Raw genomic sequence first — 14,790 nt, 5'->3', positions numbered from 1 at the left:
GGCTTAGCAATGTTAAATTAAATGTTTAAAGTTGTACAAATCTATATTCTTTTCTGTTAGCTCATTTGGACCTGCCTCATTAACAAAAACAGCAAAAACCCTACATATGTGGACAGATGAATTTCATGTTGTTCTTCAGTTTTTACTATTTTAGCTTAATTTAAGGAAAGCTGTGAATAACTTAACCTCATTTATAAGTAACAAACACTACAATACACATGTTTCTACTGTTTGTATTCTATTGACAAAGGATGGGAGAACACAAAAGAAACCAGATGAAGTAGGAGGGCTAGGTTTATGCTAAGGGCCAGAGACAAACTCAGGCATTTATAAACATTTTAGCTTTACATCTGAAAATTTTTATTCAAATGTTAGTATTTATTGAAAATAATATGGTAAAATGAGGATAGTGGTACATGCCTGGAATCTCAGCCCCTGAGATAGGAAAATCATGTTTTCAAGGACAGTCTGGGTAAGTTATTGAGACCCCCAAAAAATTATGGGAGAAGTTACAAGTTTTGTTAAAGTTGTGTTTAAGAGCAGCTTACTAAGGAGACATATTAGTATATTAATAAGAATTATTTAAGACTCATTCTAACACTTGTAAAGCTATACCATTGTTGCTTTACACTTCCACAGCACTGTTCATCATCAAAGGAAGTCAGGACAAGAACTCAAACAGGACAGGAACCTGGGGGCAGAAGCTGATGCAGAGGCCATGGAGGAGTGCAGCTTATTGGCTTGTTCCTGATGGTTTGTTCAACCTGCTTTCTTATAAAACCAGAAACACCAGCCCAGGTATGGCATTACCCATTATGGGCTGTGACATCCCCCAATCAATAACTAATTAAGAAAATGCCCTAAGGCTTGCTTATAGCTATATCTTATGGCAACATCTTCTTAACTGAGATTCCTTCCTCTTAGATGATTTTAGCTTATTTTAAATTGACATAAAACTATCCAGAACATTAGAAAAATGTCCATTTTCCTCAGCCATCACTATGGAGTTACGTTTTATGACCTCCTTAGTTTGAGACTTTGAATAGATGAACATCTAAACATTTAGTCACTGTCCAGGCTTAAGCCATTTGGGCAGACCTATGCACAGTTGTTGCTAATAACATTTGTTAAGGCTATTGATCCTTTAATTTTCTGTTTATTAGTTATCCATTGAATTCAGTCAGTAGCTCTCTCTGGAACTTGTGGGGAATTTTTTTTGTCTCATCGTTTTACCAGTTCCAACTTATGTTTTTCAAAGCATACTTCTCACATTGAATATATATTATGGTTTCTGAACTATGTTTTCTAAGCATGACTCTCAGTCTATTGGTCAAAATGCCTGAAGAGGAAATGAATAAGAGCTGGCAAGATGCCTTAGCATGTAAAGGGGCTCAATGCCAAGCCTGAGGACTTGAATTCCATTTCTAAGACCCATATGCTGGAAAGAGAAATCCAATCCCCACAAGTTGTTCTCTGACCTGTATATGTGCTCTCTGGCATGTTTGCATCAATTTCCCACACACACACAGATAAAAATATAAATAATTAAACAACAACAACAAAAAACCCAAATAAATATACTTATTGACTTAGTTTGTCTCTTTCTTACTTCCACTTTATTGCTTCTTACATTTCAAAGTGCCATCCAAAGTGAAAGTAGAATAAAAGTAAAGTGGAATCATTAAACAATGTAAAACTATGGCCCTTTACAGTAGTTTCCTTGGTGATATCATGTATCTTGGATCTACAGTACAGCCCTTTTTCCAGTCTCTAGTCCTCCTTGCTGGGAGGCTGCTGCTGGCCTGGATAGTTTCCCTCATGACTCAGGTGCTTCCAATTCCATCTGGGAGTGTTTGCAAGTGTTTCAAATTTCTCTTTGCAGCACTAGCCTTCATTTCATATCGACTCCACTGTGTGAAAATCAAAGCATCAAACACAGCAGGCTTCTAATAGGTTTCACAATTTTGTAGTGTGACTTTTCTCGCTATGGAACAAGAAAGCAGAAGGAAACTCCAAACAACAAACACACTTATACCAAAACCTATAAAACTATGCAATGCAAACCTTAGGTCCACAGGCCTTTACCAACCTACTTGGGACTTCTGCTCACGGTTTTTTATTTTAGAATTGTTTCTTTGCTGCTAAGTCCCTTTAATCTCCAAGAAGAGACTGGAATTCAGATAGAGGAAATGTTTTGAAAATGAGTTCAGACTTATGTAAGCCTGACTTTCTATATGCATACAACAAAAAAACCTAAATCAACCCAAACCAAATTAAAAAACAAAAATCAAACCAAACCAAACAAATAACAAATAGAAAGGCAAGGCCCCTATCACACAACTTAGAACCCAAGGAACTGAGTGTAAGCATCGCTACACCATTTTCCTGGTCTATGGATGTTCAGCAAAAGGTTGAACAAAATGAATGAAAGATACACTCTATAAGAATATGCTATTGACAAAAGATTGCTTTTTATCTCAAATAAAATAAGAGGGAATTTATTCTGAGCCAACTATGAGTGGTTATGGCTGTGACTTAAAACTTGACTCTCTGTTGCCCAAATGAAGTGTTCTAACATGGGAACAGTTTTATTAACTTTTTATAGTCCACTGACGAGGCCACCACATAGGCAGGTTACAACAAAGTGAGGAAATCTCTGCTGTGAATTTTAGATGCTATTAGATGACATTCTTAGCTTGTGGGATTGTAGAAGGAAAGTTGGAACCTTTTAATATTACGAGAAAATTTGGGGAGTCCCACACTGGCTGTCAGATGCTATGGGAAATTAGGCTTCTTTGGGGTTTTAGACTCATGAATAAAATAATTTTAAAAAAGAATTGAAAGGAAACTCAAGGACAATTTCACCATACTTGAGAGGAAAACAAGAGTGAAGGCATCTGTCCAGAGGAGGAAAAGAGTAAAAAAATATGGCATTTGTAAGCAGTGATGGGGTAGAAACGAATGAATGAGAGGGAGAGAGAGAGAGAGAGAGAGAGAGAGAGAGAGAGAGAGAGAGAGAGAGAGAGAGAGAGAACCAGGTGTATCAAAGAAAAGATGTATAGATTTTGGAAAGAAAGCTGGAAGACAGTGGTAAGATTAAGACTTAGGAGAGTTATGTGGAGGTGTCTCCCTAAGCAACTGCGTGGTAGTGTTTCTGGAGGAGGAAAAACACATTATCTCACTAAAGGGATAATTATTCCTCTCAACTTCATAGTGTGGCTTCACATAAATCATATTCCATGACTCTCTCTTATTGGCCACCAATTCTCAGGAATAAGGGAACAGAAGCTACAGAGAGTAGGGTTTGGTGGCCTATGAGCATAAAGAGAAATAATCTTTTGGGATCAGCTTCGGGGTGGCAGATCAATTTTATTTGGGGTGAATGAGGTTTATATAGAACTTTGGGGGATGGAATGGGTAAATTCAGGGTGGGCAAATGTCATTGGCTGCAGGCAGCTGAGATAGCTCCTTAGCACAGAGAGGCATTCCAGGAATTCCAGTGCTCATCAGACAGGTTCTATCAGGAACCAGGTTCCTGTAATTTTCTGAAGGTCTATGTGACAGTCTTCGGGTAGAGGGTGTGGGGATATGGGCTTCCCAGACCAAGCAGAGAAGGGAGAGCCCTGCTTACAAAGGGAGTCCTCCATTTCACAGAGCTCAGGACTTTCCACTCATGAAGAACAGCAATTAATAGCAAGGTCCAACAATATTCATGAAGGGTAGTCTCTTGACCAGGTAATTGATAGGTGCAATTGAATTAACTTTTAAGGGAAGGAGAATAGTAAGCAAAATTCTAATCTTTGGAGCATATCAGACTGTCATGTCTCCACCCAGGACCACAAATTGATCTCATTATTCTGATCAGGAGGTAGTACTTTTCTTTTATTGGGCCTAAGAGAGTCCTGGTGTCCATACTCAATGGCTTCCTAAGCCATTGTTTTAGTCTTGCCTCAAGAGTTGAGCCTCCTCCTCTGGTAATGAACAAAGAGACACCTTGTTGGTGGTGATGTTCTTATATCAGTAAGGGCCAGAGCAGATAACAGTCCTTTGTTCTTCCTAGTGCCTGGCATGGTGTTCAAAGCTGTCCTATGCCTAGGACTCATAAAAATCAAACCAAGTCAAACCAAACCAAAGTAAATCCAGGCAGTGCAGCATGGGAAAAGAAAGACAGACAGAGAACTGTTGACTGCCACACCACCCACAGACCTTTGGTGCATGGCACAGGTGAGCTATAGATACTTGCTTGCTGCCACTACACATAGCATGGGTGGAGCATGTCACTCAGGAGCTTCACCAGCCGAATGGCAGCCTGCAATGGAAGCCACAACAATGTGGTAGTCGGATGGGAGAGAAAGAGAAGTGGAGCAGCTTGAGCATCATGAAATAAAATGGAACTGGAGACTTGAGGGTGGAGAGGAGTAGCCAACCCTGCCACTGGGGTCCATAGTGAGGGCATGAGAGAGGGAGAGCTGGCTCAGCTTATTGCAGGCTGTAGCATTTGGGAGAGTGGGTCCTATACCTTGACTGCTCATCACAGTGGCGCTGGCTCTGGAGGTGTGGATGCAGATGAGATGGCCCACAGGACATGAGAACAGCGTGGTTTTACTCTTCCTTGGAGGGCTGATGGCCACTAAACCACTGAGGCAAGAGGAATGGAAGATGGGACACAGGGTCTGGATGGCTGTAAGCATGCAACAGAGATCAAACACTCCAAGGAAATTCTTCGGGAGCTAGTTCAACTTTAATCAGGGAGAACAAAGGCTATATAGGCCTTGGGGAATGGGTGGGGATTTCCAGAATATGTTTATAATAGGTTGGAGACAGGCACTTTTAGGATGTGTATTTTACATTTGGCAACACAGTCCTATCATATGAGTGGGAACACAGTGCCTAATTATCCTATAGGCACAGGGAGGGGAGAGCTATCAGGGAGCTGTGTCAAGGGCCATATAACAAATGTGGTTAGGGGCATCTATATCTAAAGACACTCTCCAGATAAAGTTAGGTAAAAACAACAACAACAACAAACAAACAATCAAACAAACAACAACAACAACAAAAAAACAGGCCCTGCTAGGGAAAGGGAGTCCTACACCGAATGCCCAGATCAGAATGGCTATCTGGACTGGAAACACTGCAATCTCAACAGCAGGGCCCTTCCAATAGAGCAGGAGAGCTGACCCTACCTCCTGCCAATGGTGGCCTAGATGGAACAGTGCTAGAGAGTTCACCCTGGTGGTGCAGGCAAGAAACAGCCTGAGAACTGAGCAGCTCAGCTGCCATCCAGGCCCAGATCCAGGCCTCTGAGTTGACCCACCCCCAAATCTGTATAATTTGAGAATGTCTAGGATGAGCTAAAGGGCCAGTTCAGCTGCTCCAAAGCAGCAGTATCTTCATGACACAGGGAAACAACAGGATACCTGTGATGAGTCTCGATAAGGATCCAATACTGATGGTATCATAAAAACCAGGGATCTTGAACCAAGCCAATGATTTATTGCAATGAACATTTGCAAGTGAAGATATGAGGACAGAGGGATATACTATGACCCACATGGTGGCATACTATAGTTCCTATGAGCAGATAGTCTCCATCCTTTTTCATTTGTTTGTGTCTTATTTGGGGAGGGGAAGTTGCAAGGGACAGAAAAGATATCAGGACTGAGGTTCATGATGGGACACTCACAAAGAATCAACAAAAAATACTTATAAAAAAGTTGAGACTCTAAAATCATTTAGAAGATGGGGTGAAATTGAGGACTAGATATAACACACTGAAATCTAGGAATATAGAATATAGTTTCAAAGGTGCTCACCAGAAGGGACTGAGTCCAAGGTGCTGTTTCAGTCATGTGTGTTGTTACCAGATTTGGGTGTTTATTGAGGAAGAGAGAAAGATAAAGTATCTGGTAGGGCTAAGGGTATTTCTAATTTTTATCTAATGGAGGGAAACAAAATACCCTCATTTTGGGGTTCACTTAATCCAAACTGCCTATCCATTTAAAAAGAAAAATCTGCTATCCTTATAATTGAATACCTTATGGTTTTATCTAGTAGTTGAAAGAATGTCTCATGTGTGTGGTGATAACTCCCATCACACTTGCTTGCTTTGAAATGCCACTTGAAAGCATTCAATGGGGAAATGTCCTTCTTCTTAGTGACTATCTCCAGGGAGATGGTGGAAAGTAGCTTATACAAAGAATTTTCCATGTTCAAGATGAGGCACTTGGATGTTGTGGTGGTTTGATTAAGAATGGCTCCCATACACTCATATATTTGAGTGCTTAGTCATCAGGGAGTGACATACTTTGAGAAAGAGTAAAAGGAATAGGAGATGCTGCCTTGTTGGAGTGGGTGTGGCTTTATTGGAGGATGTGTGTGTTACTGGGGGATGGGGGATGGGCTTTGAGATTTCAAAAACACACATCAGGACAAATGTCTATTTTTTTCTGCTGCCTGTGGAACAGGATGTATCTTTTATATACTGCTCCAGTGCCTGTCTGAATTCTGCCATGCTCTCTGCCATGATAATAATATACTAAACTTCTGAAACTCTAAACAAAGCCCCACGTATAATAGTTGCTATTATCATGGTGTCTCTTCACAGCAATAGAACAGTGAATAAAAAAAAGTTGGTACCAGGAGTGGAGTCTTGTCCTGACGTAACCCCTATCTTTATCCCATTTAGCATCAAGCTAAAAAAATAAAATAAAATAAAACAAAACAAACAAACAAAAACCCCCAAAACCTTTTTATTGCCTAGCGCACGAGAATGTTTGCCTGCTACATTATATTTACTGATGCTGCTTTTCTTCTCAAACTGTACATTTTTTTCTTGCTCAGCTTACTCCTTTTCATTATAGATCTGCATAAAAAAGACCACTAATAATCACATGACACAATCAATACTAGACTGTCTTGAAATCTCCCCTGCCAATGTCATGATTTCAAAACTCCTCAATTTAGTCTCTGGCAGATTTTTAGAATAAGAGCAGAAAACAGCCACCTACTTTGCCAAAATATCACAAAATAGTCTATTAGCCACTTAGTAATCTTCCTTTCTGGAACTTCTTGTGCTGGGCTCCTATAGTTCACATGACCGTGACCCTCAATTGCGCTGTTGATGCTCCTTCTCAGATGTCTTGGTAAGCCTCACTACAAGTATTCAAATGTTTTTCAAGTCCAAAATCCCCAAACCTTCCACATTTTCCCCAAAAGCAGCACAGTTAGGCCTATCACATCACCCTGCTCACTGGTGTTATAATACAATTGCCACACAAAGCACTGGAGCACAAATCTCAGTGAGATATTTATGGTTTATTAGAAATCTACACCCAAAAACTGACCATGGACAGGGACACAGTAGATTCAAGAGCCAAACTGTGATGTTGGTCTGCTTCTAAGGCAGGCTTTTTATAAGAAAAAAACATCACCAGGTAACAACCAGTTAACCAGGTGGGAAACAAGGAGAGGGCAGCATTATATCATTTTAATTAGCTAAACACAAGGAGAATCTATTTCATTGCAAGCACAATGTATCCAGGTGGCTAGACAACACATTTTTAAGCTGATTGCTTAAGATATAAGCTTGGGGACTTATTAGTTCCCCAGCATTCCAGGAGGAGAAAGGAACATAGAGGGTAATGTGGTTTTACTTAAGCAGAACATAAATCATGAATTCAAGCAGAACGTTCAATAATTATTGAATTGTAAGTAAAAGGCTATTCCCAGGCAGATAGAGCCTGAGAACTTGAACTTAATTACATTTTATGATCAAAGTAGAAATTTGGAGAAAAAAATGGCTTCTGATCTGCTAAAAGTACCAGAAGGCATTAACGGAGGAGCCACAGTTATGCTAGGAGCTAAAGTAGGTCTCAAGAGAGGGGCTAGAGAGTTTAAGCAGGTTAAGGGGGTTACAACAACTGGTACCAACTTCTGTCTTAGTCAGTGTTCTATTCTTGCAAAGAGACAGTGTGACCACAGCTACTATTATAAAAGAAAGCATTTAACTGGGAATTTGTTTATAGTTTTGGAGATTTAGTCCATTACCATCATGGCAGGGAAGATGGCAGCATGAAGGTAGGTGGTGTAGCAATAGTCAGCTGAGAGTTACATCCTGATCCATAGGAAGCTGAGAGAGGGATACTTAGCCTGGCATGGGGTTTTGAAACCTAAAATCCTACACCCAATGACACACTTCCTTCCCCAGGCCACACCTCTTATCACAAAGCCACATCTCTGAATCCTATTTCTTCTTGAGCGGTGCTAGTTTTTGATGACTAAGCATTCAAATATACAAACCTATGAGAGCCATTCCGTTTCCTGGTCCTCATAGGATTGTAGCCATATCACAATTCAAAAAATGCATGTAGACCACCTTCAGAAGTCGCCAATGTCTATCACAGTCTGAACACTGTTTATAAGTCCAAAATTTAAGGTCTCTTCCAAGACTCATGGCAATCTCTTAACTGTAACCTGAAGGAAAGATAAACCTGTCTTTTATGATCCCAAGTGTGGGACCGGAATGGTCTTATGAGAGAACAGGTGAGGTTAATCCACTAGAAGACCAACCACCTCATGAGGGAGCTTGATTGTTGCCAGCTGAAAAGATCTCGTGAACAGTCTCTGGGAGGAGATATATAAATGAGCCCATAACTGGAGGAGGGGCTTTTTAGAGAGTTCGGATAGTTTTGACTGTTCATCGCTCCACTTTGAAACACCCCTAGAGAGAACCACTTGAGGGAAGGCTTCGGGTTCTGGGTTCTGCTTACCCCAGGTTCCATCAGAAGAAATCCTGCTGATTACACCAGGAGAATCACTCCGGAACTGATATCCTTATGGGTTTGTTGTTGTGTTCCTTAATCCTCATTTCCTATAGTTTTGGTTAGTTGGGTTATAAGTGACATATGCTTGGTTAATAGGTTGTTAATAAAATATATTGGCTAAGAAAATTGAGCCTACAGTAACCCTGTTTAAAATAAAAATAAAAAAGCAGATCGCATACTTCCAACATACAATGGTATGGAATATACATGATTGTTTCAAAAGGGAGGAAAAGGAGCATAGTGAGGATATATTGGACTAAAGTAAGATTGAAAAATACAAGTTCTGCATCTCCATATCTGATGGAGGGTCATGGGGTGCGGGTGGTGGGTGTGGGGGAAGCATTCATGCATAATGTCTTAAACACAAGTGTGCTTTCTATTATAGGCATAGACTTCCTAAATTGTAGCTTTTGATATTTAGTATGTTTTAGAATATGGAAACCCACAGGTACAGGTATTTTGAGGTGAACACAGTAAAAAGAAATCCCTTTCTGCCTTTCCCTCCTCTATTTTTTTTTTGTAAAATGATGAGTGAGAATATAGGGTCAAAGTGAAGGACTTTGTGTCAGCATTAACATTCATGGAGATCTTGCTTCCTTTAAAGCACAGGAGAATGAAAATATTTTTGTGGCAACTGAGAAAACTGCTGCAGATGAGAATGCTGCACCTGCAGGATGGATGATGGAATGTGGCTTGTGAGCCCTTTCTGTAGACTGAGAAATAGATTTGCCAAGTGGCCAGTGTTTATTTTGTCTATGAGGTGCCATATGCTTCTTCAGAGTCAAGGGAACAGCTGAGAGACTAGAAAACAATGAGGTGTGATTGATTACACAGAAAAATACACCAAGGTTGTGGAAACTACTATAAAAATAACATACCACAGCCCAGACAGACTGTGTGGGCCTAGGCCACAGGGTTTCTGACTAACTTGATCTCAATCTTTATTTACTAGAGAGTCAGTAGCCCCTGACCTCCACCCTACTCCATATACTCCCCAGCCCCAGGGCTACTACATGTTAGAAATCTGGTTACATTGGTTGGCAAGCAGAAAGCTAGAAAACTGAAATGAAAGTTTCCTTTGTCTAAACTGCCCAGGCACGGTGTGTTTTTCATCTTGTGAATGTAGAGTCATTTGCTAAAAGTCCAAGCACAAGTGCGATGATCTTTTGATTAAGGTTAGAATTTGCTCTGTATCCATCTCCTAGAGTGCTCTATAGAGGTTGAAATGTTGAATTTTAATCTCTCTCTCTCTCTCTCTCTCTCTCTCTCTCTCTCTCTGTCCTTCTCTCTCTCTTCTCCCACTACTCCTTTCTTTTATTTGCCAAAGCCGTTCTCTTTGAACTAGGCTGTGCTAGTTAAAGACAGGTAGGAGTAAGATTCTTTCAGTTAAAAAGAATATTCCAAATAGTCTTGGTATGCTCTTTCCATTTTATAGAAAAATAGAACCTTGGCTATCAGCAGCAAGATAGCACTAGTTATCTTGAACAAACTAGGAGCTTCCTGAGAGGATCCAGGGTATTCTGCAGGGGTCCAAGTCAGGAGAGTGCTTGGCTATCAGAAAGGAGCCAGTGTTCTTACAGACATGTGTTAGCAAAGCCAACTCTCCTTTTTGGGGACCATTGACAGGGTGTATGTTACAACAGGCTTCTGGGCTAGGTTTCTTCTATTCCCTAGTTTTGTTTCTTTTGTTGGCAAATAACATGAACAAAAGAAACTTGAAAAGGCAAGGTTTTATCTCATGTTATAGCTTATAGGCAGTCATGGAAGGAAGCCAGGGCAGGATATCAAGGAAGGGACTGAAGTAGAGGCCATGGAGGAATGCTGCTTGCTGGCTGGCTTCCTTTGGCTTGTTCAGCTCCCTTTCTCATAAAGTCCAGACCTATTTGGCTAAGGAGCAAACTTTTTACAGTGGGCTGGCAAGATGCCAACTGGAGGCAATTCCCCAGGTGAAATTCCTCTTCTTAGGCCAGGCTAGCTTTGTGTTAATTCAATAGCTAAAGCAAACTTTGACACATCACTAGATAGAAACACTCATTTTGGTGATGATGAAAGGTGGCAACAGGCACTGCTTTCCAAGTCTAAGCTAGAGTGGCCCCTGACCCACCCACTTATATTCGGTTGGCAGGGCATGCCACATGCCCTAACCCAACAACAGTGGGGCTGTGAAATATTCTTTCTTGCAGCATGAAGCTCAGTAAAGTGACATGACAAAAGGCATGGATATGGATGCAGTAGATCAGTCTTCCAGAAAGCTATGCTATGGGCATTTGGAGAGGTCATATTCATCAGATAAGAGACTGTCAGAAATCATGCCACACTTTCCTTGCAACTTTCCCTCTGGGACAGGGAGTTGAACAAAGTGTGATGTGGTCTTGCAGTCTCTTTCCCTGCCACAGCTGTGAGAGCTGTGAGAAGTCCAATATGAACTTGAGTAATAGCTACTCTTTATAATTGCCTCCCCGTCTCCTGGTTAGGCAGGGCTATGTCACATGGTATTTAGCTCCACTTCCCTCACCTCAAACACACAAACCTATAGGAATCATAAACCTCCTTTGTCTTCTATAACTGAAGGGCTCTCTGTCTCTTTCCATTCAATATTCCATCATGGCTACCTATGGCTAAGGTGCTTTCTCTCTTCAGATACTCTGGGATTAAAGGCTTTCTCCTTTCAGATCTGTTATTTATACATGGAGGTCCTTCACCTAGTGAAGCTCATTTCTGGAATTGGAGACCCCTTTCTCCCTTCAGGAACCTTCATGCTGCCTGTGGTGTGATGCCATCTGTCCTAAGTCTCCTCTGGAGGTTGACTCCATGTGAGCTCCCCTTACCCCCTAAGTTCTAACAGTATCAAGAAGAGTTATGACATAAGACAAGCAAATATCTTCAGGAACGTGATGGTACCAGGTATTATTTATCATACACATTGCTTGTGACCTATGAGCTTTCAGGTCAAGGAAGTCCAAGATGAGTTTTGTGAATAGAACTTCTATCCTGTGTAGGTGTCTTGAATTTCTTGGCATAAGTGGTGAGAGGTACTCCCAGGGTTTCTCTGCCTGTATTTGGAAAGGGGATAATGTGATGTTAGTGGTCAGCACATTCAGTGTTGCAGAAAGCAGAGGGTCTGGATTATGCTGCAGCAGCACTTAGGAATGCATCCATGCCATCCAGATACCCAGTGGGTGCAGGTTTATCCTTAAAAGTTGCTCTTGATAGTCACTTCAATTCTTGTTCAAGCTAAAAAATGTGGAAGGTCATGCCATCAACATGCATATCCTTTGTAGATGTTTGTTTATCTACTACTACTACATGACAAATAATCCCAGAACTTAATGGCCCGTAGAACATCTGCTTATATTCAGAGCTTCATAGACATAAAAGAATATAAGTAATCATTTGCTATTGCCCCCCCCAATAACTGGATGTTCACGACAGACACATCAAATGCCACTAATTGACAGCTGGGATCTAGAACCACTTGTAGGTTCCATCACTCATATTGTGGGTATTTAATGCAGATTGATGTATAGGACCTCCTTCCTGAGTCTGTTGTTTGGTACACTGGTGGTGAAGTCATGAAGCAATAGAAGAATACTCCAAAGTCCAAGATGTAGAAATACAATTGTCACAGTCATCTGGATAAAAAAAATGAGTGTCACTTCTACAAAGGTATCCTCCCTACTGCACATCCAGACTCTAGTTTTAGGTCCTAGACTATGACCAGGGCTGGGAACCATATAACACAGAAGCAGTAGGTACCATGCCATGTTCACTTGTATTTGTGGGAGTTACTGGAAGTCCAGGCCTCATTTGTGTTACATAAACACTACCCCTGAGTTATACACAGGCTTCCAAGATTACTTCTGTGTATAATCAAGTGTTTCCCATGAAAGTTTTTATGGTGATCAATTTGACAATTACAGAAATTCCAAGTGTGCTCCAGAGCATGAGTGGGGTTGTGCAGCTAGTTCCTCCAATAGCAGGAAATAAAGAAGAGAGAATCTTAAGATGCTTAAGAAGCTTGTGGGGTTCAGGAAGCTCAGGAAGTTAAGGATTCATTAGGCCCCTCCCCAAGGTTATAAAAGCAGGAAGAGATTTCTAGAGAGAAGAGACTCTTCAGTACAGGTTGGGCAGGGAACACTAAGGATGAAACTCTTGCAAATCCTTACCTTTGTTTGGGTGGACTTTTGGACAATGAGACTGTTCTTGAATTACCTAGTCAACTCTGATGTAACCCCTTACCCATGGACCTATAGAAACCTCTGTAAACTCATTGGCTCATAGAGTGCTGTGAATGGAGTCATTTCTTTGGTCAGTTGGTACCCTATCTAGAGTAAAGAGATCTCAAAAAGAGTCATGCTGCAAAGGGTCTGTCCAAAGCCTACCTAAGGTGAATGCAGTGTTTGTTTTCTTAAAAGAAAGAAGTAGAAGTAGAAGACATTCTGTATCTGGTCTGTGTAGGCTTTGAAATTGTCAAACCTACTTTTTTGGAGTTCTTTAATGTGTGTACCTGTCTTTCAACCTACCTACCCTAGATAGGAGAGAAAAGAGGTTAATGAGAACAGAAGAAGTAGACATTTTTAGACTCAGTTCCTTGGAGCAATTCCACTGGCATAGTCAGCATGATTCCAATAGACTCATGCATAGGCTGGATCTAGACCCCCTGCATAAATGCAGCAGATTTGCAACATGGTCATCATGTGAGTCCCCTAACAATGGGCATAGGGGCCATCTCTGATTGTGTTGCCTGCCTTTGGATGCCTTTCCTTCAGCTGGACTGCCTTGTCTGGCCTCAGAGGGAGAGGTTGTGTGCTTTGTCCTTCTGGGATTTGAGGTGATTAAGTTGGCACCTCTTGAAGGCCTCCTCTTCTCTGAGAAGAAGGAGAGGGAGAAATGGGTGTGCGTGAAGGCAGGACTGAAAAGAGAGGAAGGAAGGGGATAGGATCAGGCAGTAAAGTGATTGAGTAAATAAATAAAGAGAAACAAATATGACATTTGTGGGTCTCTCCCTCCCTCCTTCTCTCTCTCTCTCTCTCTCTCTCTCTCTATATATATATATATATATATATATATATATATGTGTGTGTGTGTGTGTGTGTGTGTGTGTGTGTGTGTGTGTGTGTATGTGTGTGTTGCAACTTATAGGAAAATGAAATGTAAACTGGGAAACAGGAGCTGGGGATTCAGTAGCTTACTTTAGCTAACAGAATGGGAAGATAGTCCCTTCCACCATAGTAGGGCTCCTGAAGGACTACTTTCATCCTGGCATTATATTGCTGCAGGATTCTAGTTTCTAGGGCCATATTACAAATCTCCAAGCTTTTCAATAGAAAATACCAGGAGAGGGCACTTCACAGGACCATCTTAGACTCATATGAGATCATGTGAGATAATATTTAGCCTTGAAATATTATATTCCAATGTTTATCTTTCTCTTAATCCAAATAATCTCTTCAGCATATTGTCAATTCTACAAAGGAAGCCACTTAACAAGGATCAAAAGCTGTCAGTTCCAGCAGTGGCCTCTATGGACACAGTGCTCCAATAAGAATCCCATCTCAGTGTGAGGGGTTACCTCTCTGTACATGTATGAGAGACTTAATGTGCCTTCAACAATATTTTGGAGAAGGCCCACTGCCTCCCTCAACCCCTTCACATGCTTCATTTGACCTGGGAACTGTTGGCATCTGGAAAGGAAAAGCCACTGTGGCATTGGTGAGGATTTTAAGTAAAACTGAGAATAGCTCAGCCTTTCCTTGGTCTCTAAGCTGTTTTCATCTTCTGAGGACTTAACCTGGGGTTTTTAAATAAATCAGGTTAGCCATTTCCCTCTGAGGATGCCCTACTCAACACTTGATTTTTACTCAGTTCTGTCTGCTGCAATTTCCAGATTCTCCTATTTAATCTAGGTAAGACACTTCTGCCAGAGAACAGGAAACACAGTGATTCTTAACTGCTCTCATAGTTT

At 41.1% G+C, this 14,790-nt stretch overlaps 1 non-coding gene across 1 annotated transcript; it reads left to right on the top strand.

The window, feature by feature from the left end:
* The first annotated feature begins 3,966 nt into the window (after positions 1-3,966).
* Positions 3,967-4,105, top strand: LOC127187273 (small nucleolar RNA SNORA48). The gene has a single exon (XR_007830433.1). It is a non-coding gene; the product is annotated as a small nucleolar RNA SNORA48 (small nucleolar RNA).
* Positions 4,106-14,790: the final 10,685 nt, after the last annotated feature.

Source organism: Acomys russatus, chromosome 3 (assembly GCF_903995435.1).
Source record: "Acomys russatus chromosome 3, mAcoRus1.1, whole genome shotgun sequence".
Classification (NCBI taxonomy): domain Eukaryota; kingdom Metazoa; phylum Chordata; class Mammalia; order Rodentia; family Muridae; genus Acomys; species Acomys russatus.
This window is presented reverse-complemented; position numbering and strand designations above follow the sequence as displayed.